The following is a 26,697-nucleotide window of genomic DNA, read 5'->3' on the forward strand; positions in this document are numbered from 1 at the left end:
TAGGGAGGACTGGGATTCCGGGATATAGAGATCTTGAACTTGGCACTTCTGTATCGACAAGTGTGGAGGTTACTGAATGATCCTTCTTCTCTGAGTGCACGAATTCTAAAAGCCTCTTACTTCCCAGAAATCTCTATTCTAGAAGCTCAATTGGGCTCGCATCCTTCACAGATTTGGCGTGCATTGCTTGATGGGAGGGATGTTATCATCCAAGGTGCAGTTAGAAGAATTGGAGATGGAGCGTCAACACGCATATGGAACCACAATTGGATCCCACAAAATGGTCTAATGAGGCCAATCTCGTCTCTGGTGGATGAACCACCGCAACTGGTCTCGGAGCTGATCGACCACATTATGGTTGAATGGCATGAAGATCTTGTCCGACAGGTCTTTATACCCTTTGATGCGGAGGCTATTCTACAGATTCGATTATGTACGAGGTAGGTTGCAGATTTTTGGGCATGCAATGATGATCCCAAGGGACGATTCTCCGTGCGGCCAGCATATAAGATGATTGTCAGAGTTAGGATCGGGCATGAGGCATGGCTAGAGGAAAGGGAGGATCCTTCAAACTCCGAAGCCGATTTGAGTGGATGGAATTCCCTCTGTAAGACGGCAGTCCCATCGAAGCTCAGATTCTTTGTGTGGCGGCTCGCTCAACACTCTCTCCCCACAGGAGATGTTCTGCGCTATCGTCACATGGCTACTTCGAGTCTTTGCCCTTTGTGCGGCGGACAAGACAAATAGCACCATTCTTTGCTGGAATGCAGTGCGTCTAGATGCGTTTGGGCATTGTCAGATGTCGAGCTTGTGGAACATATGTTGATGACATCGGAGCCCGATGCAAGACTATGTCTCTTTGCCATGAGCGAGTCACTCCCGACGGAGCAGCTCACGCTGATGATTGTCACCCTTTGGGCCATCTGGAGTGAACGAAGGAAGGCCATACATGAGGAGATTTTCCAGACCCTGTTTGCCACCGACAATTTCATCAAGTCCTACTTGTCGGATATAGAATTCTTGAAGAAGAAGGAAAGGACATAGTAATAGCGATACCGCGGTCGAGGGCGTGGGTGACGCCACCATCTGATCACTTCAAGTTCAATGTTGACGCAGCTGTATCTCGCTTTGGCAGCTTTGGCACAGTTGGCGTGGTTTGCAGAGATGCAGAGGGGCTTTTCATGGGAGCTTCGGCACTGGCTCTGAAGGGCATCCGGACCCGCAGGTGCTTGAAACCTTAGCTATTCAGGAGGCTTTAGCACTATCAGAGGATCTCTACCTCAACAAAATCTTGGTGGCCTCAGATTGTAAGGTGGTTGTTGATGCGATCAGACAGAGAAGGAAGCTCTGCAAGTTTTGGCACCATTGTTCAGGAGATCAATGCTCGCGCTACTACTTTTATTTCATGCTCTTTTAGTCGTGAGTATAGAACCTCTAATGTGGAGGCCCATAATCTCTCAAAGTATGCTTTATCTTTAGGGTTTGGCCGCCATACTACTTGGTTAGGCCAGCCCGGCGATCTTGTCTTTGTACCTGTAAACATTATGATGCAGTAATAAAGCTTTGTGAGATTCTCAAAAAAAAAATCCTTGAAGCGGCCATGCTAATATTCCCTGTATCATTCCAATTTTATCACATGTCCCTGAAGGGACAATTCTAGCTCGTAGTGCGACTGATCTGATGGCCCTGTGAGCAAATAAATAATGAATGAGCGCTAACTATACTTGGAACCGTAGTGCATTGATCAACTTCAACCCTTCAATGTTCAAGTCATTGCCTAGCTAGATTCCGGCCATACCTGGCACCCCGTCGACCTGCCCGATTTTGGCCAAGTTCATTGTTGTCCATGAATTGTACAACAGCCGGGCGACTTGTTCAGTGTGACATCAAGGATGAAGGACCTGGTCCTGGATTTCGAGAAGTCGCCGCAAAATCTGGAGCAACAATTTACATGTGTAGGCAGGGTAAAGTGCAGAGAAACTTGAGGAATGGTTCTGAATCGATTGCAATCTATCACAGTAGAGCCTAGAAATACTAGCAGTCTTTAGCTATGAGCCAATGTCATACCAACGCGTGTATCATAGTATTAGTGGGAAGAGTTAGGAGCAATCATGGGAACTTCAACCAAAAATCCGCAAGAGGAAGCAACCGTGCACCCAACGGAGTAATCCACACCAAAATATCAAAACAAGTCAATGAGGATGCGTTTGGTAATCCACATCAGAAGACTAAAACAAGTCGATAAGGGTTTGTTAGGTAGCCTGCACGATCCTGGCATGGCTAGTTAAAACTATTTGATTTTTTAAATGGAAAAACTAGTTTGGACTATTGGCACCATCGCTCTGGTATGTTTCGATGTTCTTAAACATGCAAAACACATCTTAAATACACAAATGCATAGAATATGTAGGTTTTATAACTAAAAGGCTGGGAGGATACGCTGAATTTAAAAATGTATGATTCACAAGGTTCTGCGCATGCAATGTGACAGACACGGTAGCAATAGCAATGGCATAACACATGCATGATTTTGACTGATATAATTTTGAATATGCGATAAAATGATGAATATCCTTTGTTTTCATTGAGTTTTCAAGGATGACTACATGAATGAAATAATCGGGAACCAATATAAATACTATTAACATGAAGAGAATGGTGTAGAACCTTCGTATTATATACTCCCTCCGTTCACAAATACGAGATGTTTTGGGTTTCTCAATATGGACTACATACATATTGAATTAGTGAATGAACACACTAAAATGTGTCTATATACCTCTAATTCAGAACAAGTAGAACATCTTTCATATTTATGAATGGAGAAAGTAGTTTCTTATAACCGAGCTCCAGTAGTTTTCTTAGACAACATGACATTGCTCTTTTGCTCATGCTCTTATGTGTTCACATGTTTGTGATGCATGATTGGGATGGTGTTGGAATATGCCCTAGAGGCAATAATAAAAGTATTATTATTATATTTCCTTGTTCACGATAATTGTCTTTTATTCATGCTATAACTGTATTATCCGGAAATCGTAATACACGTGTGAATACATAGACCACAATATGTCCCTAGTGAGCCTCTAGTTGACTAGCTCGTTGTGATCAACAGATAGTCATGGTTTCTTGGCTATGGACATTGGATGTCGTTGATAACGGGATCACATCATTAGGAGAATGATGTGATGGACAAGACCCAATCCTAAGACTAGCACAAAAGATCGTGTAGTTCATTTGCTAGAGCTTTGCCAATGTCAAGTATCTCTTCCTTCGACCATGAGAGCGTGTAACTCCTGGATACCGTAGGAGTGCTTTGGGTGTATCAGACGTCACAACGTAACTGGGTGACTATAAAGGTGCACTACAGGTATCTCCAAAAGTATCTATTGTTTTATGCGGATCGAGACTGGGATTTGTCACTCCGTGTAAACGGAGAGGTATCTCTGGGCCCACTCGGTAGGACATCATCATATGCGCAATGTGACCAAGGAGTTGATCACGGGATGATGTGTTACGGAACGAGTAAAGTGACTTGCCGGTAACGAGATTGAACAAGGTATTGGATACCGACGATCGAATCTCGGGCAAGTAACATACCGATAGACAAAGGGAATTGAATACGGGATTGATTAAGTCCTTGACATCGTGGTTCATCCGATGAGATCATCGTGGAACATGTGGGAGCCATCATGGGTATCCAGATCCCGCTGTTGGTTATTGACCGGAGAACGTCTCGGTCATGTCTACATGTCTCCCGAACCCGTAGGGTCTACACACTTAAGGTTCGATGACGCTAGGGTTATAAAGGAAGTTTGTATGTGGTTACCGAATGTTGTTCGGAGTCCCGGATGAGATCCCGGACGTCACGAGGAGTTCCGAAATGGTCCGGAGGTAAAGATTTATATATGGGAAGTCCTATTTTGGCCACCGGAAAATGTTCGGGATTTTTCGGTATTGTACCGGGAAGGTTCTAGAAGGTTCCGGAGTGGGGCCCACCTGCATGGGGGGACCCACATGGACGTGGGTAGTGGGGGCAAGGCCCCACACTCCTGGTCAAGGCGCACCAAGATCCCCCCTTAGAAGGAATAAGATCATATCCCGAAGGGATAAGATCAAGATCCCTAAAAAGGGGGGATAACAATCGGTGGGGAAAGAAATAATGAGATTTCTTTCCTCCCACCTTGGCCAACTCCCCAATGGACTTGGAGGGCAAGAAACCAGCCCCTCCACCCCTATATATAGTGGGGAGGCGCATGGGAGCTATACACGAAGTTCTGGCACAGCCCTACCTCTCTTCCTACTCCTCCTCTCCCATGGTGCTTGGCGAAGCCCTGCTGGATTGCCACGCTCCTCCACCACCACCACGCCGTTGTGCTGCTATTGGATGGAGTCTTCCTCAACCTCTCCCTCTCTCCTTGCTGGATCAAGGCGTGGGAGACGTCACCGGGCTGTACGTGTGTTGAACGCGGAGGTGCCGTCCGTTCGGCACTAGGATCATCGGTGATTTGAATCACGACGAGTACGACTCCATCAACCCCGTTCACTTGAACGCTTCCGCTTAGCGATCTACAAGGGTATGTAGATGCACTCTCCTTCCCCTCGTTGCTGGTCTCTCCATAGATAGATCTTGGTGACACGTAGGAAAATTTTGAATTTCTGCTACGTTCCCCAACAGTGGCATCATGAGCTAGGTCTATTGCATAAATTCTTTGCACGAGTAGAACACAAAGTAGTTGTGGGTGTTGATGTTGTTCAATATGCTTACCGTTACTAGTCCAATCTTGTTTCGACGGTATTGTGGGATGAAGCGGCCCGGACCGACCTTACACGTACTCTTACGTGAGACAGGTTCCACCGACTGACATGCACTTGGTGCATAAGGTGGCTAGCGGGTGCCAGTCTCTCCCACTTTAGTTGGAACGGATTCGATGAAAAGGGTCCTTATGAAGGGTAAATAGCAATTGGCATATCACGTTGTGGTTTTGCGTAGGTAAGAAACGTTCTTGCTAGAAACCCATAGCAGCCACGTAAAACATGCAAACAACAATTAGATGACGTCTAACTTGTTTTTGCAGGGTATGCTATGTGATGTGATATGGCCAAGAAGAATGTGATGAATGATATGTGATGTATGAGATTGATCATGTTCTTGTAATAGGAATCACGACTTGCATGTCGATGAGTATGACAACCAGCATGAGCCATAGGAGTTGTCTTTATTTATTGTATGACCTGCGTGTCATTGAAGAACGCCGTGTAAACTACTTTACTTTATTGCTAAACGCGTTAGCCATAGAAGTAGAAGTAGTCGTTGGCGTGACAACTTCATGAAGACACGATGATGGAGATCATGATGATGGAGATCATGGTGTCGTGCCGGTGACGATGATGATCATGGAGCCCCGAAGATGAAGATCAAAAGGAGCAAAATGATATTGGCCATATCATGTCACTATTTGATTGCATGTGATGTTTATCATGTTTATGCATCTTGTTTGCTTAGGATGACGGTAGTAAATAAGATGATCCCTTACAAAATTTCAAGAAGTGTTCTCCCCTAACTGTGCACCGTTGCTACAGTTCGTCGCTTCTAAGCACCACGTGATGATCGGGTGTGATGGATTCTTACGTTCACATACAACGGGTGTAAGACAGTTTTACACAGCGAAAACACTTAGGGTTAACTTGACGAGCCTAGCATGTGCAGACATGGCCTCGGAACACGGAGACCGAAAGGTCGAGCATGAGTCGTATGGTAGATACAATCAACATGAAGATGTTCACCGATGATGACTAGTCCGTCTCACGTGATGATCGGACACGGCCTAGTTGACTCGGATCATGTGATCACTTAGATGACCAGAGGGATGTCTATCTAAGTGGGAGTTCATAAGATGAACTTAATTATCCTAAACATAGTAAAAAGACCTTTTGCAAATTATGTCGTAAGCTCACGCTTTAGTTCCACTGTTTAGATATGTTCCTAGAGAAAATATAGTTGAAAGTTGATAGTAGCGATTATGCGATCAGTAGAAAGCTTATGTCCTTAATGCACCGCTCAGTGTGCTGAACCCCAACGTCGTTTGTCGATGTTGCGAACATCGGACATACACGTTTTGATAACTACGTGATAGTTCAATTAAATGGTTTAAGTAGAGGCACCAAAGACGTTTTCGAAACGTCGCGGAACATATGAGATGTTTCGAGGGCTGAAATTGGGATTTCAGGCTCGTGCCCACGTCAAGAGGTATAAGACCTCCGACGATTTTCTTAGCCTGCAAACTAAGGGAGAAAAGCTCAATCGTTGAGCTTGTGCTCAGATTGTCTGAGCACAACAATCACTTGAATCGAGTGGGAGTTGATCCTCCAGATGAGATAGTGATGTTTCCCCAAAGTCATTGCCACCAAGCTGCTAGAGCTTCGTGATTAACTATAACATATCAGGGATAGATATGATGATCCTTGAAATATTCATGATGTTTGACACCGCGAAAGTAGAAATCAAGAAGGAGCATCAATTGTTGATGGTTGGTGAAACCACTAGTTTCAAGAATGGCAAGGGAACAAAGGGATACTTCATGAAACGGCAATTCAGCTGCTGCTCTAGTGAAGAAACCCAAGGTTGAACCCAAACCCGAGACTAAGTGCTTCTGTAATAAGGGGAACAACCACTGGAGCAGCATTACCCTAGATACTTGGTAGATGAGAAGGCTGGCAAGGTCGATAGAAGTATATTGGATATACATTATGTTAATGTGTACTTTACTAGTACTCCTAGTAGCACCAGGGTATTGGATACCGGTTCGGTTGCTAAGTGTTAGTAACTCGAAATAAAAGCTACGGAATAAACGGAGACTAGCTAAAGGTGAGCTGACGATATATGTTGGAAGTGTTTCCAAGGTTGATATGATCAAGCATCGCACGCTCCCTCTACCACCGAGATTGGTGTTTGCGTTGAGCATAGACATGATTGGATTATGTCTATCGCAATACGATTATTCATTTAAGAAGGATAATGGTTACTCTATTTTTGAATAATACCTTCAATGGTCTTGCACCTAAAGGAATGGTTTATTGAATCTCGGTCGTAGTGATACACATTTTCATGCCAAAAGATATAAGATAGTAATGATAGTACCACTTACTTGTGGCACTGCCATGTAAGTCATAATGGTATAAAACGCATGAAGAAGCTCCATGTTGATGGATCTTTGGACTCACTCGTTTTTGAAAAGTTTGAGACATGCGAACCATGTCTATTGGTGTATATGCATGAAGAAACTCCATGCAAATGGATCGTTCGGACTCACTTGATTTTGAATCACTTGAGATATGCAAATCATACCACATGGGCAAGATGACTGAAAAGCCTCATTTTCAGTAAGATGGAACAAGATAGCAACTTGTTGGAAGTAACACATTTTGATGTGTGCAGTCGAATGAGTGCTGAGGCATGCACTGAATATCATTATGTTCTTACTTCACAGGTGATTCGAGTAAATGTTGAGTATATTTACTTGATGAAACACAAGTCTGAATTATTGAATGGTTCAAGTAATTTCAGAGTGAAGTAGCAGATCATTGTGACAAGAGGATAAAATGTCTATGATATGATCATAGAGATGAATATCTGAGTTACGAGTTTTGGCACACAATTAAGACATTGTGGAAATTGTTTCGTAATTAATACCGCCTGGAACACCATAATGTGATGGTGTGTCCGAACATCATAGTTGCACCCTATTGGATATGATGCGTACCATGATGTCTCTTATCGAATTACCACTATCGTTCATGGGTTAGGCATTAGAGACAACCACATTCACTTTAAATAGGGCACCACGTAATTCCGATGAGATGACACCGTATGAATTATGGTTTAGAGAAACCTAAGTTGTCGTTTCTTAAAAGTTTGGGGCTGCGACGCTTATATGAAAAAGTTTCAGGTTGATAAGCTCGAACCCAAAGCAGATAAAATGCATCTTCATAGGAAACCCAAAACAGTTGGGTATACCTCCTAATTCAGATCCGAAAGCAATATGGATTGTTTCTAGAATCGGGTCCTTTCTCGAGGAAAAATTTCTCTCGAAAGAATTGAGTGGGAGGATGGTGGAGACTTGATGAGGTTATTGAACCGTCTCTTCAACTAGTGTGTGACAGGGCACAGGGAGTTGTTCCTGTGGCACCTACACCAATTGAAGTGGAAGCTTATGATATTGATCATGAAACTTCGGATCAAGTCACTCCCAAACCTCGTAGGATGACAAGGATGCGTACTACTTCAGAGTGGTACGTAATCCTGTCTTGAAGGTCATGTTGCTAGACAACAATGAACCTACGAGCTATGGAGAAGCGATGGTGGGCCCGGATTCCGATAAATGGCTTGAGGCCATAAAATCCGAGAGAGGATCCATGTATGAAAACAAAATGTAGACTTTGGCAGAACGGCTCGATGGTCGTAAGGCTAATGAGTACAGATGGATTTCAAAAGGAAGACGGACAATGATGGTAAATGTCACCATTAAGAAAGCTCGACTTGTCGTTAAGATGTTTTCCGACAAGTTCAAGGAGTTGACTACGATGAGATTTTCTCACTCGTAGCGATGCTAAGAGTCTGTTGGAATTATATTAGCGATTACTGCATTATTTATGAAATCTTGCAGATAGGATGTCAAAACATTGTTTCCTCGACGATTTTAATGAGGAAAGGTTGTATGTGATACAACCGGAAGGTTTTGTCAATCCCGAAAGATGCTAATAAGTATGCAAAGCTCCAACAATCCTTCTAAGGACTGGAGTGAGCATCTCGGAGTTGGAATGTATGCTTTGATGATGATCAAAAATTTTGGGTTTGTACAAAGTTTATGAGAAACTTGTATTTCCAAAGAAGTGAGTGGGAGCACTATAGAATTTCTGATGAGTATATGTTGTTGACATATTGTTGATCAGAAATGACGTAGAATTTCTGGAAAGCATATAGGGTTATTTTGAAAGTGTTTTTCAATGGAAAGCCTGGATTAAGCTACTTGAACATTGAGCATCAAGATCTATAAGGATAGATCAAAATGCTTAATAATACTTTCAAATGAGCACATACCTTGACATGATCTTGAAGGTGTTCAAGATTGACCAGTCAAAGAAGGAGTTCTTGCCTGAGTTGTAAGGTACGAAGTTAAGACTTAAAGCTCGACCACGGCAGAATAGAGAGAAAGGACGAAGGTCGTCCCCTATGCTTAAGACGTAGGCTCTTCAGTATGCTATGCTGTGTACCGCACCTGAAGTGTGCCTTGCCATGAGTCAGTCAAGGGGTACAAGAGTGATCCAAGAATGGCTCACAGGACAGCGGTCAAAGTTATCCTTAGTAACTAGTGGACTAAGGAATTTTCTCGATTATGGAGGTGGTAAAAGAGTTCGTCGTAAAGGTTACGACGATGCAAGCTTGACACCTATCCGTATAGCTCTGAGTAGAGAGACCGGATACATATAATGGAGCAATAATTTAGAATAGCTCCAAGTAGAACAGTTGTTTGGAATAGCTCCAAATAGAGCGTGGTAGCTGCATCTAGGAGATGACATAGAGATTTGTAAAGCACACACGGATCTGAAAGGTTCAGACCCGTTGACTAAAACCTCTCTCACAAGCAACATGATCAAACATAAAACTCATTGAGTTTTAATCACATAGTGATGTGAACTAGACTACTGACTCTAGTAAACTCTTGGGTATTAGTCACATGGCGATGTGACCTGTGAGTGTTAATCACATGGCGATGTGAACTAGATTATTGACTCTAGTGCAAGTGGGAGACTGTTGGAAATATGCCCTAGAGGCAATAATAAAAGTATTATTATTATATTTCCTTGTTCATGATAATTGTCTTTTATTCATGCTATAACTGTATTATCCGGAAATCGTAATACACGTGTGAATACATAGACCACAATATGTCCCTAGTGAGCCTCTAGTTGACTAGCTCGTTGTGATCAACAGATAGTCATGGTTTCCTGGCTATGGACATTGGATGTCGTTGATAACGGGATCACATCATTAGGAGAATGATGTGATGGACAAGACCCAATCCTAAGACTAGCACAAAAGATCGTGTAGTTCATTTGCTAGAGCTTTGCCAATGTCAAGTATCTCTTCCTTCGACCATGAGAGCGTGTAACTCCTGAATACCGTAGGAGTGCTTTGGGTGTATCAAACGTCACAACGTAACTGGGTGACTATAAAGGTGCACTACAGGTATCTCCGAAAGTATCTATTGTTTTATGCGGATCGAGACTGGGATTTGTCACTCCGTGTAAACGGAGAGGTATCTCTGGGCCCACTCGGTAGGACATCATCATATGCGCAATGTGACCAAGGAGTTGATCACGGGATGATGTGTTACGGAACGAGTAAAGTGACTTGCCGGTAACGAGATTGAACAAGGTATTGGATACCGACGATCGAATCTCGGGCAAGTAACATACCGATAGACAAAGGGAATTGAATACGGGATTGATTAAGTCCTTGACATCGTGGTTCATCCGATGAGATCATCGTGGAACATGTGGGAGCCATCATGGGTATCCAGATCCCGCTGTTGGTTATTGACCGGAGAATGTCTCGGTCATGTCTACATGTCTCCCAAACCCGTAGGGTCTACACACTTAAGGTTCGATGACGCTAGGGTTATAAAGGAAGTTTGTATGTGGTTACCGAATGTTGTTCGGAGTCCCGGATGAGATCCCGGACGTCACGAGGAGTTCCGGAATGGTCCGGAGGTAAAGATTTATATATGGGAAGTCCTATTTTGGCCACCGGAAAATGTTCGGGATTTTTCGGTATTGTACCGGGAAGGTTCTAGAAGGTTCCGGAGTGGGGCCCACCTGCATGGGGGGACCCACATGGACGTGGGTAGTGGGGGCAAGGCCCCACACCCCTGGTCAAGGCGCACCAAGATCCCCCCTTAGAAGGAATAAGATCATATCCCGAAGGGATAAGATCAAGATCCCTAAAAAGGGGGGATAACAATCGGTGGGGAAAGAAATAATGAGATTTCTTTCCTCCCACCTTGGCCAACTCCCCAATGGACTTGGAGGGCAAGAAACCAGCCCCTCCACCCCTATATATAGTGGGGAGGCGCATGGGAGCTATACACGAAGTTCTGGCACAGCCCTACCTCTCTTCCTACTCCTCCTCTCCCATGGTGCTTGGCGAAGCCCTGCTGGATTGCCACGCTCCTCCACCACCACCACGCCGTTGTGCTGCTGTTGGATGGAGTCTTCCTCAACCTCTCCCTCTCTCCTTGCTGGATCAAGGCGTGGGAGACGTCACCGGGCTGTACGTGTGTTGAACGCGGAGGTGCCGTCCGTTCGGCACTAGGATCATCGGTGATTTGAATCACGACGAGTACGACTCCATCAATCCCGTTCACTTGAACGCTTTCGCTTAGCGATCTACAAGGGTATGTAGATGCACTCTCCTTCCCCTCGTTGCTGGTCTCTTCATAGATAGATCTTGGTGACACGTAGGAAAATTTTGAATTTCTGCTACGTTCCCCAACAGATGGATGGCCCAATCTGCTTTTGCAGGCTCCTAGGGTTCATAGAGTAATATTGTTGATCGTGTTGTCTAGCACAATCAAGACATTTGAAAACATAAAATACCTTATCTCCTTTCGTAGGAAATCAAAGAAAATCTTCACAGCAGTGTCATACTAGAGGACAAAATTTAGCCTCCTGGAATGTCCCACCAAACCCCATGTGTCGTTGTAGCTCCTCCTCCGAAACAAGAGCAAAAACTATTCATAAATCTTGGCCCCACATCACGAGTAGCAAGCTCCATATTGGAGTACTAACAATAATTGGTTCTTGATCGTCAACCTGGATGTTTCATGAGCAAAATTAGTATTATAGTCATGTATTTACAAGCTGTTTGGAAAATGTAAAGAAAAATATCCCCGAAGGTGTAACTATTGACATATATACTACTAGTTACAAACCTATGCTATTCACGAGGAAAGATTATTTCTGATCCATCAACTGTCGACTAGTTTTCACTCTAGTAGTTGACATTTTGGAGCCTAAGCTTTTGAAAGTAGACTTCCCTTTCTTATCACTTTTACTCCTCCATTCATAAGCATAAGATGTTTTAAATTTTTACTAAATCGGATGTACATAGACACATTTTAATTGGTTTGATCATTCATTTCAATCTGTCTATAGTCCACATTAAAATATGCAAAACATCTTATATTTGTGAATGGAGGTAGTAGTTAGTATTGCTTTTGTGTTACTCGTGGCCACTCAACTTGCATGATGCGCTCACATGAGTCATCGAACTCTAAAATTGCTCGTTAAATCCACTCGACTTGGTGATGAACACCAATATGGTTCAGAACAAGCCACACACGCCCTTGTTGCTGACGTGGTCATCCTTATGGAGAAGGAACTAGGAGGATCCATGCTCACTAATAGGACATTGATATGTGGGATAAACATGACAAAATTCCGATTTCTCACTAGGATGGCGTGTTTTGAACCATATGGTTCATGTTTACAAAGTTTAGTTGGTCAGGTGGGCATTTTCACGGTTGGTTGACTAAAGTTCACACATCATGCAAGTTGGGTGGGGAATTTTACTCTAGATGAAGCTACTTGTTGGATTATCTATTTAACCATATTAATCTCACAAATCAGGACATATATGCAATTAACAAGGCCTTAATCCCACATGGGCACAATTGCCAAAGTTAATCCATCATCACAAGCATCAATTACACGTTGATCAGCCTCGATTTTCCGTCGGAACATTATACGGCGTCGCTACTAGGTGAAGTTGGTTCCTTCTCCTTGTTGTAGAGCCGACTATCATGCCCATATCAAGATCATCCGGCTTAATTTCGTCTGAGAGGCTCCAGTCAAAGCAGTACAGAAGCCGTGCAAGGAGAAGCTCCAACACAGCTAGCCCAAAGGTACCGCCAGGGCACATCCTCCTCCCGCTCCTGAAAGGTATGTACATGAACGTGTGTCGTTGTAGTCCACTTTGTTGTCCTTGAACCTCTCTGGCTTGAACTCGTCCACGTCATTCCAATTCTCAGGACTCCCTGCTATCGCCCATGCATTAACCATTATCCTCGAGCCCTTCGAGACCTCGAATCCACCAATGTTGCAGGTATCCCAACAGACGCGGGGGAGCAGAAGCGGTACCACCGGGTGCAACCGCATGTCCTCCTTGATCACCATCTTTGTACATTCCAGCTTGTCCATGCGGCCCCCATGATCTTCTGGACTCTTGTTGTCCAATGTTTGTCGCACCTCTGCTTGTGTCTTAGCCATCACCGCTGGGTTTCTCATGAGCTCCGACATGATCCACTCGACTATTGACGATGTTATTTCCGTCCCTGCCGTGAACAAGTCCTATTAGGAAACCATGATAGTTAATTCGACTAATGGTATCAATATTAGCAAAATAGGTACATGTAAGTTGACTCAGTTTGCAATTTGTATAATTTAATATTGTGAGAGGACGAACAGTTGGGAATGGAAGAAAGGTGAAGGAAGAAGAAAGAAGGATTTTAATCTGATGGCCCAGAAAATTAACTTACCCAAAATATTTTTTCACTCAGATTCACATAATTTTGGATATTGCACACATACATTTTTCGGTGATAGTCCTAACTCTTTGAGAAACAATTGGGAGAGCAGGCCGACCTTCAGCAAGACCATCTCTAGCAGACCCCTTATATCCCACAGAACTGTAAAATCGTTAGTTTTCAGTATCAAGCGGAAAAAGTAGCACGAACAACCCCCTTATACACCTTCGATCCTAACTCTTGGTAAAAGAACTTGTTCCGATCCGCAGAAATACAGTTTTCGCGTCCTCTTCTACGGTGCCCTATATTGGGAGAAAAGTTGATGAGAGCCCAACTGCCACGAAAACTTCCGCGTCCCATCGATAACGCCCCAGACGCCGCCCTGCCCGTCCCTGGATGCCGGCAGCCCGTCCGCGTCCGCCGTCCGCGTCGCCCCGGTTCCCCGGCAGCCGGCCGCCCGCCCTACGGCATATCTTGTTACGGCGGCGGAGGAGCTAGCTACCTACCTCCTGGATCGATTCGAGCTGAGCTAGCTAGCTAGCTAGGTCTGGCTACCCCGACAAAGGGGCTAGCTAGCTCTTGGATTGGCAGCTTGGAGCTTAGTGCATTTTGTATTTGGCTGCCGGGGCTCCGTATTTGGTCGTTTCGTGCGCTGTCCATTGATTTCATGGGAACAAGCTAACTGACCATGGGCATGAACAAGAGGAAGAAGAAGTCATGGAGAAAAAATATAAGTGAATATTTGGTTCTACAGTTTAAGTTTGAGAGATCTGTTCGGCTGCAGCTAAAATCAATCTTTAAAACGCGGTTTCCACGTCGCGGTTTAAGGGGTCTGCTAGAGATGCTCTTACCACTATGATTGCCTTGATGTTTGTAGTGCCAATGGGGAACTCAAGCTCCCCCTCCTCCTTGATCCTAAGCATGACGCTCAGAAGATCATTGTCTCCGGTCGTTGCTGCGGTCTCCTTTTCCTGTCGTTGCGCCTCGCACCCAGCGATGATCCTGTTGAAGACGTCGTCGAGCTGCCCGCGCGCCTGCCAGAGCCGGCGTTGCAGCCCAGTGACGATGTCCATGAACCGCAAGGACGGGAAGAGGTCCCCGATGCAGAACCTGCCGCTGGTGTCGAGCACGACCCAGATCACAGACAAGAAGCGCTCTTGGAGCTCGGCGTCGCACCCATCGCCGAACGTCACCTTTGCGGTGATCGTGTTCGTGCACGACACGAGCAGCTTCCCGAGATTGACCGGTTCGCCGCTTCCGCCGGCGGCGGCGCGGATATTACTGATGAGGGACAGGGTCTCGCTGTCCCTGATGGGCGCGAACTGCCTCACCTTCCATGCACTCAGGAGCTCCACCACGCAGAGCCTTCACAACGTCCTCCAGTATGCGCCGTATGGCGCAAAGGCGATGTCAGTGTTCCCGTAGCACACGGTCTCCATGGACAGAAGGCTCAGCCGCGATGCGAAGTTGAGGTTGTTGTCCTGGAGCACCTCCTCTCCCGCCGCCGGCGAGGAGATCACGACGGTGTCGACCTGGCCCAGCCGCAGGCACATCAGCTGTTGGAATTTTGCTAGTAGGCCTTTGGCCCAAAGCCCAACTAAAATTCTGAAATTCTCTTGGCCCATTCATGCATACATGTGAGTGGAGTAAGTGAGACTAAAATTTAGTCCCACCCCGGAAGTTGAGAGAGAGTTGCACCTCTTTATAAGGTAAGCTTTTCTACCACTTGTATGAGCATGAGAAGAGGAGACCTACACGTGCGCTCCTCCTCGCTCACCTCGCCACGCCGCGCCGTGGGTTGCGGGATTGAAGCGAGCTAAGGACAGAGCTATGCACGTTGTCTATATTTTTGCTGCTCGTGTCGTGCACGAACACGATCACCGCAAAGGCAACATTCGGTGACGGGATTGAGCCGAGCCGAGGACTTCGCGAATGACGACTTCTTCCCCGACCTCGGCAACCTCATCCTCGACGACATGGGCGACAACATCAACGATTCTATCCTTCCTGTTCGAGATCGTGGTAGAATTCATGTTTCTATTATGTGCCCTAGATGTGATCTGTTCATCTATTGTGCTAGTTTGCATGATTAGTTTAATCTCTGCTATTGTTGTCATGAATTATCTTTTGTTCATTCAGATTAAATCTCGTAGTAATTTGCTCATATTTTCAACAATCCAAAAACCTGATTATAGGCAATTTGCTCCGAGTGGTTTTGCTGCGCATTTGAAGCCGCCTGCCTTTACGGGGGCGCAGTATAAGAGGTGGGGCACGAGAGCAGTCTACTGGTTTCAGACCATGGGCTGCTATGACGCCATCAAGGGCAAGCCTAAGGGCGATCTTAATCTAGCACAACTGAAAACTTTTGAGAAGATCGATACTCTCTTTAAAGGCGCACTTCTGGGTGTTCTTGATGACTCCATTGTGGACTTGTATATGTCGTTTGACAACGGCAAGGACATGTGGGCTGCGCTCGAGACCAAGTTTGATGCCTCGGATGCCGGCAACGAGTTGTACGTCATGGAGCAATTCTATGAATACAAGATGACTGATGAGCGCTCTGTTGTACAACAAGCTCATGAGATACGGTCCCTCGCAAAAGAACTTGAGTACTTCAAGTGTGTATTGCCGGACAAATTTGTTGCCGGAGGCATCATTGCCAAGCTTCCACCTTCGTGGAACAATTTTGCTACTTCTCTGAAACACAAGAGACAAGAGTTTTCCGTTGTGGATCTCATTGGTACTCTTGATGTTGAAGAGAAGGAGAGAGCAAAGGACATACGTGCTCGAGTTACCGAGGGAGCTTCTAGTGCCCACATAGTACAGAAGAAGAACTTCCAGCCCAACAAGTTCAAAAACAACAAGAACAAAACTCAGGGAAAAGGCAAGTTTGATACAAAGAACAAGCCATCTCATTCTACCAACTTCAAGAAGAATTCTCACGAGAAGGGGAAGGGACTTTGCCATGTCTGCGGTGATCCTAATCACTGGGCTCCGAAGTGTCCTAACCGCTTTGAGGAGCGCGAACATGAGAAGAGCGGCAAGTCCGCTAATGTTGTCATCAGTGATACTGATATGAAGGAATCTGGGTACGGTATTCTTCCGACCATCCTTTCAGTATTTCAATCTCCTAATTGGTTAATTGACACCGGTGCCAATGTATATGTTTGTGCTGACGCCTCTATGTTTTCTTCTTACCAGGTCACAGGGACTTCTCCCGTGCTGATGGGGAACAGGTCACATGCCATCATTCGAGGTGTCGGTATGGTCGATCTGAAGTTTACTTCGGGCAAGACCGTGCGTCTGAAGAATGTTCATCATGTGCCGTCCATCAATAAAAATCTCATTAGCGGTCCCCGTTTATGTCGAGATGGTTTTAAGTTGGTGTTTGAGTCCAATAAAGTTGTAATTTCCAAGTGTGGACAATTTGTTGGAAAAGGCTATGAGTGCGGCGGCTTGTTCCACCTATCTTTGTCAGATATTTGCACTAAAGTTATTAGTAATGTTTGCCACAATAATGAGTCGGATATTTGGCATTCACGACTCTGTCATATTAACTTTGGTTGCATGACGCGGCTAGCCAATATGAATTTAATTCTGAAAATCCCTACTGTCAAAGGCTCCAAGTGCCAAGTATGTGTGCAAGCTAAGCAACCTCGCAAGTCCCATAAGACTGCAGAGGCAAGAGACTTGGCGCCACTAGAGCTTATACATTCTGATCTTTGTGAGATGAATGGTGTGTTGACGAAAGGTGGAAAGAGATATTTCATGACGCTGATTGACGACTCCTCTAGATATTGTTATGTGTATCTTCTGAAATCAAAAGATGAGGCTTTAACTTTCTTCAAAAACTATAAAGCTGAAGCGGAGAACCAACTTGACCGGAAAATTAAACGGCTAAGGTCCGATCATGGTGGAGAGTATTTTTCCAATGAATTTGATTTGTTTTGTGCAGAACATGGTATAATCCATGAGAGGACGCCTCACTACTCACCTCACTCTAATGGGGTGGCCGAAAGAAAGAACCGAACTCTAACTGATTTGGTTAACGCCATGTTAGACACATCAGGTCTTTCCAAGGAATGGTGGGGGGAGGCGCTAATGACTGCGTGTCATGTCCTAAACCGAGTTCCCACAAAGCATAAGACCATGACTCCATTTGAGGAATGGGAAAGGAAAAGGTTAAAACTCTCTTACCTATGTTCTTGGGGTTGTTTGGTAAAGTCAATATACCAATTCCCAAGAAGCGCAAGCTTGGACCAAAAACCGTAGATTGTGTTCTTCTGGGCTATGCTTTTCATAGCATTGGCTATAGATTTTTGATAATAAAATCTGAGGTATCCGACATGCATGTTGGTACGATTATGGAGTCTAATGATGCAACTTTCTTTGAGGACATATTTCCTATGAAGGATATGTCGAGTTCATCAAATCAGGAGAAACCTACTCCATCTAGTGAGGAACTCACTGTAAATCCTGAACCCACCATTGCGATGGAACACATTGAGAATCCTGTTGAGGGTGACAATGAAACTCCTATAAGGAGTAAGAGACAGAGGACTGCAAAGTCCTTTGGTGATGATTTCATTGTGTACCTTGTGGATGACACACCCAAGACTATTTCAGAAGCCTATGCATCTCCTGATGCTGACTACTGGAAGGAAGTTGTTCGTAACGAGATGGATTCCATCTTGGCTAACGGAACCTGGGAGATCACTGGCCGTCCTTATGGGTGCAAACCTGTAGGATGTAAGTGGGTGTTCAAGAAGAAGCTTAGACCCGATGGTATGATTGAAAAGTACAAGGCACGACCTGTGGCTAAGGGTTATACCCAGAAAGAAGGTGAAGACTTCTTTGATACTTAGTCACCCGTGGCTAGACTGACCACAATTCGGGTGCTACTATCGCTAGCTGCCTCACATGGTCTTCTCGTTCATCAAATGGACGTTAAGACGACTTTCCTCAATGGAGAGTTGAAGGAGGAAATCTACATGGATCAGCCAGATGGTTTTGTAGTACCTGGTCAGGAAGGAAAGGTGTGCAAGTTATTAAAGTCGTTATATGGCCTTAAACAAGCTCCTAAGGAGTGGCATGAGAAGTTCGAAAGAACATTAACTGTTGCCGGCTTTGTAGTAAATGATGGTGACAAGTATGTGTACTATCGCCATGGTGGGGGCGAAGGAGTTATTCTTTGTCTGTATGTCGATGACATACTGATCTTTGGAACCAAACTTGATCTAATCAAGGAGGTTAAGGATTTCCTATCTCGCTGTTTTGAGATGAAGGATCTAGGAGTAGCTGATGTTATCTTGAACATCAAGCTGTTGAGAGATGAGAATGGTGGGATCACACTTCTTCAGTCTCACTATGTGGAAAAGGTCTTGAGTCGTTTTGGGTATAGCGACTGCACACCTTCTCCAACTCCATATGATGCTAGTGTGTTGCTTTGAAAGAATCGACGGATTGCTAGAGATCAACTGAGGTATTCTCAGATTATTGGCTCGCTTATGTATTGGCGAGTGCCACGAGGCCTGACATCTCTTTTGCTGTGAGCAAGCTGAGTCGGTTTGTGTCAAAACCGGGAGATGATCATTGGTGTACGCTTGAGAGAGTTATGCGCTACTTGAAGGGCACTGCGAGCTATCGGATTCACTACACCGGGTATCCAAGGGTACTGGAGGGTTATAGTTGAAGGAAATATGCCCTAGAGGCAATAATAAAGTTATTATTTATTTCCTCATATCATAATAAATGTTTATTATTCATGCTAGAATTATTAACTGGAAACATAATACATGTGTGAATACATAGACAAACATAGTGTCACTAGTATGCCTCTACTTGACTAGCTCATTGATCAAAGATGGTTAAGTTTCCTAACCATGGATATGAGTTATCATTTGATCAGTGGGATCACATCATTAGAAGAATGATGTGATTGACTTGAACCATTTCGTTAGCTTAGCACTTGATCGTTTAGTATGTTGCTATTGCTTTCTTCATGACTTATACATGTTCCTATGACTATGAGATTATGTAACTCCCGCTTACCGGCGGAACACTTTGTGTGCTACCAAACGTCACAATGTAACTAGGTGATTATAAAGGTGCTCTACAGGTGTCTCCGAAGGTACTTGTTGAGTTGACGTATTTCGAGATTAGGATTTGTCACTCCGATTGTTGGAGAGGTATCTTTGGGCCCTCTCGGTAATGCACATCACTATAAGCCTTGCAAGCAATGTAGCTAATGAGTTAGTTATGGGATGATGCATTACGTAACGAGTAAAGAGACTTGCCGGTAACAAGATTGAACTAGGTATTGAGATACCGATGATCGAATCTCGGGCAAGTAACATACCGATGACAAAGGGAACAACGTATGTTGTTATGCGGTTTGACCAATAAAGATCTCTGTAGAATATGTGGGAGCCAATATGAGCATCTAGGTTCCGCTATTGGTTATTGACCGGAGATGTGTCTCGGTCATGTCTACATAGTTCTCGAACCCGTAGGGTCTGCACGCTTAAAGTTCGATGACGGTTATATTATGAGTTTATGTGTTTTGATGTACCGAAGGTAGTTCGGAGTCCCGGATGTGATCACGGACATGATGAGGAGTCTCGAAATGGTCGAGACATAAAGATCGATATATCAGACGACTATATTTGGACACCGGAATGGTTCTGGGTGAGATCGGGATAATACCGGAGCACCAGGAGGTTATCGGAACCCCCCGGGAGGTATATGGGCCTTAATGGGCTTTAGTGGAAAGGAGGGGAAAGGAGCAAGGGAGCCCCCCCCCAAGCCCAATCCGAATTGGAAGGGCCCCCCCTTTCCTTCCTCCCTCCTTCCTCTTCCTTCCCTCCCCCTATCCAAATAGGAAAAAGGAGGAGTCCTACTCCCGGTGGGAGTAGGACTCCCCCCCTTGGGCGTGCCTCCTCGTCCTGGCCGGCCCTCCCCTCCCCTCATTTATATACAAAGGAAGGGGGCACCCCATAGACACAACAATTGATCCCTTGGATCTCTTAGCCGTGTACGGTGCCCCCTCCACCATAATCCACCTCGATAATATCGTAGCAGTGCTTAGGCGAAGCCCTACATTGGTAGAACATCATCATCGTCACCACGCTGTCGTGTTGACGAAACTCTCCCTCAAAGCTTGGCTGGATCGGAGTTCAAGGGACGTCATCGAGTTGAACATGTGCTGAACTCGGAGGTGCCGTGCGTTCGGTACTTGATCGGTCGGATCGTGAAGACGTACGACTACATCAACCGCGTTGTGCTAAGCTTCTGCTTTCGATCTACGAGGGTACGTGGACAACACTTTCCCCTCTCGTTGCTATGCATCACCATGATCTTGCGTGTGCGTAGGAATTTTTTTGAAATTACTACGTTCCCCAACAATAGTGACTCGAACTGGATATCTGATGCTTATGGGATTAAGGCCACAAGTGGTTATGATTTTACACTTGGTGGTGGCGCTGTTTCCTGGAAGTCTTGCAAGCAGACCATCTTAACGAGGTTAACTATGTAAGCAGAACTCACAGCGTTAGACGCTGCCACTGTTGAAGCAGAGTGGCTTCATGAGCTATTGATGGACTTACCTATGGTTGAAAAACCAATACCCCCTATCCTGATGAACTGTGATAATCAAACTATGATCGTCAAGATAAACAGTTCTAAGGACAATATGAAGTCCTCAAGGCATGTGAAGAGGAGACTAAAATCTATCAGAAAATTGAGGAACTCCGGAGTTATTATGTTGGATTATATCCAAACAACAAAAAACTTGGCAGATCCCTTCACAAAGGGTTTATCACGTAATGTGATAGATAATGCATCAACAGAGATGGGCTTGAGACCCACTGCATGAGTTGTCCATAGTGGTAACCCACTCTATGTGATCGGAGATCCCATGAAGTAGAAGTGGGAGACAAGCTGTTGGTCAGCTGAGAGGAGAGTATCCCTATTTTAATTATCCCACTCCGTGTAGATGCAATACTCTCCTGATCTGCATGGCAGGTTGATATTTATCTTAATGTGTTCCAAGTGGCTTATTTGAGTAAGCAGAGATGTTGTCCCGCGGAGCATCTTCTGAGGAACACACCTATATGAGTTTGACTATTAACGTTGCAGTCTGTGAGAATTGGGTGTTCTCTAATAAATTCATGAAAGGCCCTGGAGTATGACGTATACGCTCCACCCGTGGGGAAGCCTTGCGGCAGCCCAGTATCGGTCAAGAATTTGTGTGAAAGTAGTTTCGCAGAAAACTTGTAGTTCAAGGCATAGTCCACTATTCAAGTTGTGATCTAGTGTAGTATAAAACTCTAAGTGGAAGTTGAACTTCACAGTCTCCACTAAGCACCGGTATATAAACAATGTTTTGGAACTAAATGATGAGATGTGCCCATGAGACTTTGTGGGGGATTGTTAAAATTTTGCTAGTAGGCCTTTGACCCAAAGCCCAACTAAAATTCTGAAATTCTCTTGGCTCATTCATGCACACATGTGAGTGGAGTGAGTGAGACTAAAGTTTAGTCCCACCCCGGAAGTTGAGAGAGAGTTGCACCTCTTTATAAGGTAAGCTTTTCTACCACTTGTATGAGCATGAGAAGAGGAGACCTACACGTGCGCTCCTCCTCGCTCGCCTCGTCACGACACGCCACGGGTTGCGGGATTGAGCCGAGCCGAGGACCGAGCTATGCCGCCTGACCCGCACTATATAGTCAGGCAGACGTCTACCCTAGCTGTCGCCGCTTCGTATGGTTTCTCACCACCGTTCCAGATCATTGCGCCGCCAAGCAAGTCTTCTCCATCCCTCCTTTCCGCGTGCACTGGGAGAAGGGACAGCAAGCCTCCAGAACCCCGCCTCTCGTGATCCTGTACGGGAAAGGGGCGATCAGGTTTTTGGGGAGCGCACTCGCGCGACATCAATACTCCTTTCCATGGCCATTCACGGACCGCGAAGATCAACCACTCGTGCCCGAGATCACTATCCAATCAAAAACCAGACTTCCAAGATCCATCTCACTCAGACCCTTTTGAATGAGCGACGACTTCTTCCCCGACCTCGGCAACCTCATCCTCAACGACATGGGCGACAACGTCAACGCCGGCGGTGCTGCTCCCGCTGCACCGTATGTGATTCTATCCTTCCTGTTCGAGATCATGGTAGAATTCATGTTTCTAGTATGTGCCCTAGATGTGAACTGTTCATCTACTGTGCTAGTTTGCATGATTAGTTTAATCTCTGCTATTGCTGTCATTAATTATCTTTTGTTCATCGGATTAAATCTCGTAGTAATTTGCTCATATTTTCAACATCACCGGGCCGTGCTTCCTGGCCAGGTCCCGGAGAGTGACCTGCAGCGTCGCCGTCAGGAGGTGGAGGAGGCTTCCGATAAAGGGGAGACGCCGTGGGCCGGGAGGCTGCCTCTTCCTTGAACTTGGTGTTGGTTTGCGGCCAAGCAAGGAAAAGAGAATGATCACTGAGAGGAGGGAGAGGAAGAGGAGGGTGGCTGCGCTTAGCTCCATGGAATTTGATTGCGATGAGCAGCAAGCAAGAACGGCTGCTTGTTGCTTGCATGTGGTCAACACAACAGATGTTCAATTCATGGGCATAATTAATGGATCCCAACTGTCATGACGGTTCCTTCTTTTAAGGTTCTTTTTTTGGTCTTTTTGTGAAAACTGAGATCGTGCTGTTTAGGGGGTTTCACTCGCAAAACTTCCTGACTGACTTTCGCCGTTTAAGGTTTTCATAAATAATTACTGGTAAGGTCCTCTTTGATTCGTAAGATTGCATAAATGTATAAATAATCCCACATGATTTGAGTATATTTGATTATATCACGCAAAAAGCAAAGGTTATCTTTTAAAAGGTTTGAGTTGATGTTAAAATTTCTACGGGATGTAACAAAATAATTGCTTAGGATTCAATCCAAAAATAAAAAAGCCAACGTAAAGAATTCTAATCCTGCAAAAATTACTCAAAAATCCTCCAAAGATGTAATGGAAATTCCTTAATCAAAGAGACCCTTAACATACTGATTAAGAACACTTTTTACTTTGTGATAGAAAATACATTTTTATAATTTTTGTGGTGTACTCCCCGAGGGTCACAACAGGCAAACATCAACTACATAGCATGGGACGTTGCGAACCATATATCTCGCTTATCCAGAGCTCTATTTGACTTTTTACTAGTATAAGCGTGCACGTGTGACATACGTCTCGACTAATATTATAAATAATATGAAATTCATGTTTATAAAAAAGATAAAGCAAAGATATCCTAATAATATTGGAATTTGCAATATTGAAAAAGACTATAATTTAGCATTACATATAGAGAGCAGAGACATAACTAAATAATTATTTCTTAATATTTTAAAAAATTCTCGTATAAATTCAGAAATCTTGGGTGCATCTTCATTATTGTTGTACTTGCGTCGGTACATAAAAAATCGCTCCTTGTCTCTGAACCATCACATAGGATTATAAGTATTGTCACTAAGTAAGCAATGGTAAGTATGAAAAAGTAAGCACCGCATTGTTTGGTCTAGATTTTGTATCCATCATCCATTAGGCGGACACCTTTCCATACTATTCTATTAGCATGTCATGGTAATATTTTGCACATGATAGTGTTTCTTTACTGTGATAATTGTGCTTTTAGTGGTATCTTTCAACATGAGGTTTTAACTCACATAGAGGTGCAAGCCGCATCCCGCTTCACCCCGCGAAATACCAATTAGCTCATCAATGCTACAAATTAACACTAAATTTGTTGTGCTATTATCGACCAGCCCACACCACTTGCATCCCCAAGTGACACGGTACGCCACACATGAATTTTTCCATGGCAGATTTTGTAGCTTGCATGAACTTAAATGCCATCATCCCAACATAAAAGCCTAGGCGCTTGTCTTCCCTTTCTTTCTCAGTGGAGCACTGCTATGCACACAACGGATTCATGCACGATGAACAGACGACAGGTGACCTATCCATTGGATTGCCTCATTCTATCAACTTGTGTGGCTTCAAATCATGTTGTCTGCAGTTTGTGCGTGCACATATCGTGTGCACATCACTTTCGTTCTCAATGTGGTGTTCAGGAGCTGAGTTTGTCTGGACAACATAAAATACTGTTAGGGTATTCCCAAAGGAGAAGTTTGCTTGTAAAAGAAGGTTGCTTAAATAATTGAACATAGCTCTAACAAAGAAAGGAAAAAGGATAACAAAAACATTTGATAAAGGAATATCACTCATCAGACAGGGTAATAACATTTTAAAATTAAACGCAATAAAGATCGTTCAAACATCGTAGAAATATTGTGTCTTTAGACGTGTTGGAAATATGCCCTAGAGCCAATAATAATTGTATTATTTATTTCCATGTTTATAATTAGATGTTTATATTATATGTTATAACTGTTATGATTCTTGAATATGTGATTCAGAGAAAAACTCATAAGCACGTGTAGAGTAATAAACGATAAAAACTGATTTCTAGTCTTGCCTCTAGGACTAGATCAAGTGTTGCATGATGGTTATGTTTTCCTGATCACTGCTATGAGTTAAGCGTAACAAGGATGCCGACAACTTTGAGAGTATGGAGTTAGAAGGACAATCATATTGAATTGACCCAACTTGTTTGTTATACTTTGAGATGTTATCGTCGTAAGTCTATAGTCTATAACACGGAGAGTTGAAGTATGCTCGGTTCCTTAGACCATGAGAGTATCAAGTCACTTTATACCAGATGATGCACTTTGGTGTTGTTCCAAAATTATCCATTGCAGGGTAATCATAACAACAACTTAAGGTTCATCGGAAAGTATGACAAGGGGCAAGATAGCTCAGGAGTGGCATTTGATCGTCCAATGAGGGATAGATATTCTTAGGGCCCTCTTGGTGTGATGGCATCCATCTTCATCAGTCTAGACACAGGTGAAGTATTTCTCATAGTTATGCCGGAACACAACAACGAGAAAGAAGAAGAAATCAATAATGAGGAGACCGGTATAGTGAGCATGTGAATGACTCACGGGGATACCGATATATCTCACCTCAGGTTTTGTAATGTATCGTGAAGCAAAAGGAATAGTGTATGATAACCAAAGGTTCACTCGAATATCATTTGTGTGAGTATAGGGATCAACATGGATGTTCACAGTTCCATTGTTGATCACTGAATGAAAGGATGTTTTGTTGATGTATATATTTCACCAAACCTACAGGGTCACATGCTTAAGGGATTATGATTTATTGAGTGATATAGGAGTTAGGAACATGAGAAAATATTATCGGAATAGTTCTGGTAATGGAAGAAATAGTTTTGAGAGAAATCAGAAGTATTTTGGGGTTACCAAAAGGATCTAGGAGAATATCGGGCAATGTTATATAGGCAAAAATAATTTTTGAGGACCTAATATAAATATGAGAGGGTTCTTGTAATTACCGGGAGCTCCCTAGGATTTATTTTGCGGCTATGGGCTAATAGAATTAGCTAAAGGCCACATTGGTGACAATTAATGGGCCATATGGGCCCAATAAAAGTGGGGCGCCCTCTAGCTTGTAGGACAAGCTTTGGGGGAAGATTTGGAGTTGGAGGGGGATTCCTCTCCTTGGTCGGTGCACTGAATGGAGTTCCCCTCCCCAAGTCGGTGCCCCCCTATCCCTCTGCCAACAGATATGGTACTATTCACAATAGTTTACTATTCAGTACACTATTTGAAATAGTACTTCACTGTTCACATCAATATTTAATTTTGCACGTTCTAACCTGGTTATTTCTTTAATGCAGGATCTATTAAGGGCTGGCGAGGCCAACAATATGACCGACGGTGTGCGCAGTGGTGTAAAATCCTACTCAGTAGTCACCATATTTTTCATTATGTTGTTTCAGATGTAGCTAGGTTCGTTTACTTGATATTTTTAATTGCAAATTTATGGGGTAAATTCCTTCAGTCTTCTCAGGCTGTTCCACTCGAAGGGAACACTTCTCTACGACCACAAGGTTCTCATTCAAACGCCACACAAGGCTAAACAGAGAACTACCAGTAGAGGTTTCTTCTATAGGATCCCTACCATAAGAACTCGCCCCCAA

At 44.1% G+C, this 26,697-nt stretch overlaps 2 pseudogenes; both read right to left on the bottom strand.

The window, feature by feature from the left end:
- Window positions 1–1,556: 1,556 nt before the first annotated feature.
- Window positions 1,557–1,652, bottom strand: LOC123047736 (uncharacterized; annotated as a pseudogene).
- Window positions 1,653–12,778: 11,126 nt separating this feature from the next.
- Window positions 12,779–23,120, bottom strand: LOC123041916 (cytochrome P450 99A2-like; annotated as a pseudogene).
- Window positions 23,121–26,697: the final 3,577 nt, after the last annotated feature.

This window comes from Triticum aestivum, chromosome 2B, assembly GCF_018294505.1.
Source record: "Triticum aestivum cultivar Chinese Spring chromosome 2B, IWGSC CS RefSeq v2.1, whole genome shotgun sequence".
Taxonomy (NCBI): domain Eukaryota; kingdom Viridiplantae; phylum Streptophyta; class Magnoliopsida; order Poales; family Poaceae; genus Triticum; species Triticum aestivum.